Source organism: Ruditapes philippinarum, unplaced genomic scaffold (genome assembly GCF_026571515.1).
Source record: "Ruditapes philippinarum isolate M1 unplaced genomic scaffold, ASM2657151v2 ctg1171_1_1_1_1, whole genome shotgun sequence".
In the NCBI taxonomy this organism is placed as follows: Eukaryota; Metazoa; Mollusca; class Bivalvia; order Venerida; family Veneridae; genus Ruditapes; species Ruditapes philippinarum.
In genome coordinates this window covers 60,670-66,263 of record NW_026859587.1, presented here as the reverse complement: position 1 = coordinate 66,263, position 5,594 = coordinate 60,670, and positions in this window count along the sequence as shown.

Genomic DNA, 5,594 nt, shown 5'->3' with positions numbered 1-5,594 from the left:
ACTGAATGAAATATCACATATTTATTTTTTTATCGTAATTAAAATTTATTAAATTTTTCAACCAACACCAATTAATGTTAAAGAACAAAAGTGTACCAATAAGTGAAGGTAATTTTAATCCCAAAAGAAAAGCTGATAAGAAACCAACAGGTTAAAGACTGCCGGAGATGGTAACTTAAGTAACGTTATGCAATGCAATAAAGACTACACTATGCCATCAGTAAAGTGCAAGGCAATAATGACTTGGCTATGCCATCAGTAAAGTGTAAGGTAATAATGACTTTACTATGCAATCAGTAAAGTACAAGGCAATAATGACTTTGCTATGTCATCAGTAAAGTACAAGGCAATAATGACATTGCTATGTCATCAGTAAAGTGCAAGGCAATACAGACTTTGCTATGCCATCAGTAAAGTGCAAGGCAATAAAGACTATACTATGTCATCAGTAAAGTGCAAGGCAATAATGACTTGGCCATGCCATCAGTAAAGTGCAAGGCAATAATGACTTTACTATGCAATCAGTAAAGTACAAGGCAATAATGACTTTGCTATGTCATCAGTAAAGTACAAGGCAATAATGACACTTTGCTATGTCATCAGTAAAGTGCAAGGCAATACTGACTTTGCAATGCCATCAGTAAAGTGCAAGGCAATACTGACTTTGCCATGTCATCAGTAAATTGCAAGGCAATACTGACTTTGCTATGTCATCAGTAAAGTGCAAGGCAATACTGACTTTGCCATGCCATCAGTAAAGTACAAGGCAATACTGACTTTGCTATGTCATCAATAAATTGCAAGGCAATACAGACTATACTATTGCCATAAGTAAAGTGCAAGACAATAATGACTTTGCCATGCCATCAGTAAAGTGCAAGGCAATAATGACTTGGCTATGCCATCAGTAAATTGCAAGGAAATTAAGACTATACAATGCCATCAGTAAAGTCCAAGGCAATAATGACTTTGCTATGTCATCAGTAAAAGTGCAATGCAATAATGACTTTGCTATGTCATCAGTAAAGTGCAAGGCAATAAAGACTGTACTATGTCATCAGTAAAGTGCAAGGCAATAATGACTTTGCTATGTCATCAGTAAAAGGGCAATGCAATAATGACTTTGCCATGCCATCAGTAAAGTGCAAGGCAATATAAAGACTAAACTATGCCATCAGTAAAGTGCAAGGTAATAATGATTTTGCTATGTCTTCAGTAAAGTGCAAGGCAATAATGACTTTGCTATGCCATCAGTTAAGTGCAAGGTAATAATGATTTTGCTATGTCTTCAGTAAAGTGCAAGGCAATAATGACTTTGCTATGTCATCAGTAAAGTGCAAGGCAATAAAGACTCTGCTATGTCATCAGTAAAAGGGCAATGCAATAATGACTTTGCTATGTCATCAGTTAAGTGCAAGGCAATAATGACTTTGCTATGCCATCAGTAAAGTGCAAGGCAATAAAGACTTTGCTATGTCATTAGTAAAGTGCAAGGCAATAATGACGTTGCTATGTCATCAGTAAAAGGGCAATGCAATAATGACTTTGCTATGTCATCAGTAAAGTGCAAGGCAATAATGACTTTGCTATGTCATCAGTAAAGTGCAAGGCAATAATGACTTTGCTATGTCATCAGTAAAGTGCAATGCAATAATGACTTTGCTATGTCATCAGTAAAAGTGCAAGGCAATAATGATTTTGCTATGCCATCAGCAAAGAGCAAGGTAATAATGATTTTGCTATGTCTTCAGTAAAGTGCAAGGTAATAATGACTTTGCTATGTCATCAGTAAAGTGCAAGGTAATAATGACTTTGCCATGCCATCAGTAAAGTACAAGGCAATACTGACTTTGCTATGTCATCAATAAATTGCAAGGCAATACAGACTATACTATTGCCATAAGTAAAGTGCAAGACAATAATGACTTTGCCATGCCATCAGTAAAGTGCAAGGCAATAATGACTTTGCTATGTCATCAGTAAAAGGGCAATGCAATAATGACTTTGCTATGTCATCAGTAAAGTGCAAGGCAATAAAGACTGTACTATGTCATCAGTAAAGTGCAAGGCAATAATGACTTTGCTATGTCATCAGTAAAAGGGCAATGCAATAATGACTTTGCCATGCCATCAGTAAAGTGCAAGGCAATATAAAGACTAAACTATGCCATCAGTAAAGTGCAAGGTAATAATGATTTTGCTATGTCTTCAGTAAAGTGCAAGGCAATAATGACTTTGCTATGCCATCAGTTAAGTGCAAGGTAATAATGATTTTGCTATGTCTTCAGTAAAGTGCAAGGCAATAATGACTTTGCTATGTCATCAGTAAAGTGCAAGGCAATAAAGACTCTGCTATGTCATCAGTAAAAGGGCAATGCAATAATGACTTTGCTATGTCATCAGTTAAGTGCAAGGCAATAATGACTTTGCTATGCCATCAGTAAAGTGCCAAGGCAATAAAGACTTTGCTATGTCATTAGTAAAGTGCAAGGCAATAATGACGTTGCTATGTCATCAGTAAAAGGGCAATGCAATAATGACTTTGCTATGTCATCAGTAAAGTACATGGCAATAATGACTTTGCTATATCATCAGTAAAAGTGCAAGGCAATAATGACTTTGCTATGTCATCAGTAAAGTGCAAGGCAATAATGACTTTGCTATGTCATCAGTAAAGTGCAAGGCAATAATGATTTTTGCTATGCCATCAGCAAAGAGCAAGGTAATAATGATTTTGCTAATGTCTTCAGTAAAGTGCAAGGTAATAATGACTTTGCTATGTCATCAGTAAAGTGCAAGGTAATAATGACTTTGCTATGTCTTCAGTAAAGTGCAAGGTAATAATGACTTTGCTATGTCATCAGTAAAGTGCAAGGTAATAATGATTTTGCTTTGCCATCAGTAAAGTGCAAGGTAATAATGACTTTGCTATGTCATCAGTACAGTGCAAGGCAATAATGACTTTGCTGTGTCATCAGTAAAGCATAAGGCAATAATGACCATGGTATGCCACATAAAAATGCAAGGCAATAATGACTTTGCTGTGTCATCAGTAAAGTGTAAGCAATGATGACTTAGCTATGCCATCAGTTAAGTGCAATGCAATAATGACTTTGCTATGTCATCAGTAAAGTGCAATGCAATAATGACTTTGCTATGTCATCAGTAAAGTGCAAGGTAATAATGATTTTGCTATGTCTTCAGTAAAGTGCAAGGCAATAATGACTTTGCTATGCCATCAGTAAAGTGCAAGGCAATAAAGACTAAACTATGCCATCAGTTAAAATGTGTTTGGGGCCCAAACAGGACGTTTTTTTCTCAATTTGAGTCCTTAAAGATGAGGGGGGTCGAAAATGCGTTGTTTCGCGTATATATGACGTAAAAGGTTAAATTGATAGGATACACTATTTATTTCATATAAATGATAATAATTGTTTACTAATCTTCTATCAAACAAGTCGTCTTGTGACCAGAAATACAAACCCTTACAGTGACCCTGACAAACATTCAGACGACTTGTTTTTCAGATTATGCAAGCAACCGTATACAGTGAGAAAACCTCAACGGTGGCAATTTCAGTGTCAATATTTTCTTAATTCGATGTTCTCTTTAAATATTCCCTCATATTATGTTAACTAGATCTTGATAGTACATGTAGTTATTTTTAAAGAGTCAAAACGGGTTTTCACAAATATATGATGTACAGTAAACCTTGAAGTCGGCAAAAAGTATTTTTTTTGAAAAATCGAAGTGAGAAATCGCTTTGTTTTGAAAAATATAGGTTTTGTCACACACAAAAAGCAAAGATCTACCGAGAAAAATCTGTTTCATGTAGATCTAGATATCTTAGACCCACTCATAATTTTTTTTTTCAATTATCTACCTTAAATGAACTATTTTACATACGAGGGATGATCAAAAATAAACTGGACTGGAACTGTCGATTCAAGAATTTTCAACCTATCCCTTATTGTTATATATCACACTTAATTGCAAAACAATACCTGTAAAGTGATGCTATATCTAATCTGATAACGCATATAACTTGTCCGTAACAGCGAATTTAAAAACCATGGTAAAGCACATCCGGCGCAGCTGACATCAGGCGCTTTATGATGCGTATAATTTACGAAATGGCACATTTAGATTTCAAAATACGCCAAAATGTCATGAGCTATATCATTGACCTTGTCAGAAAAAATGACTTCATTTAAATCATATTTATATTTGCAATCACAATTCAAACGTCACTTGTTAACGAAATTCTCGTGTTAAAACTACGTCGTCGGAACGTCTCGAAAATCGGTCAATAAGAAAAGTTTGTCAACAGTAAGGCGAGAAACTGTTTGAAACGTAGAAAAAGATTACAGGCTCCAGGAAGCCACAGCATAGTTTTTGATTGGCATAAACCATTAAGAAAGGGTAATAGAAAATGGAAAACAAGTAAGGGAGATTCAAAAAGAAGAAATTTTTAAGGACGTTAGTGACGTCAAGCGCCGAGACGTTAAAAATGACAGTCAATTGACTGCGTACATTGTCAACGATGTTTGACAGTAGCTACGGGGCGATCCCATCAACTTTAACTAAGGATTTTAATTTGTTAATGCATTAATTACATATATTATACAACATTCTAAGTTTACAATTATATTAATAATTGAATTATTTTTCGTTTATTAGTCTTAAAGAAAGTGTGCCAAGAATTTAACAGACACGGTTCGAAATCGTCTATGCGTTTTATTTAATTAAAAATAACGACAATATTGTTTTTAGTCGTATTGTTCTTTATTTTCTTGTAAGTATGATACATTATCACTCAGCGGCATTATATTAATGCAATACATAATATAGTTCATTGAATGTGCGACGATTTGTCCAGCAATCAATTTACAGAATGAAAGAATGGATTTTCTTGTCATTACAGGAGCTCTTAAGTTTATCATCATTCATTCTATTACAATACAATATGATACCAACTTGTAAAGATATATATAAAAGCAGTGGATCCGCCGCCATCAACAATATATGGAACACTTATTGGCCTTCTTCGAGAATGGGTACAATGCTGCTCCGCAAAAGACGACCTGCTTTTGACGTCGTTAAACGTCGATTTTAAAGTTATACCGTGCGCTGCATTGCTTTACATGTACATGCCAATAACAGCATAACTTTTTTATTTGTTAATATTTCTTGTTGGTATTTTTTGTATCATTTAGGGGATAGATTCCGATTTATGTTCCGTGTATTTTTATGTAAATGCATATAACAGGTAAGGAATCATCTACAAAGTCCGGTTAATTTTTTATCATCCCTCGTGTCCGCGTTTTACCGTGTATAACTCGCTCGCAAGCGGAAGTTTGAACGGACACCGGAGTGAACGCTCTTTCAAAATGGTAGCACGTGCTATCAGGTTGCACTTCTTGAATCTCGATTAAAAGATATAACTCGTACCAAGACAATCATTGAATCGTTTTCATATAAAAATCTGCTTCATACATATAGCTCACATATTCAAAAAACTAACATAGTAATTTGAAAAATATAGAAGACTGAGTGTGCGACGCTATGTGAGTATACAGGTCAGCGCCGCACGT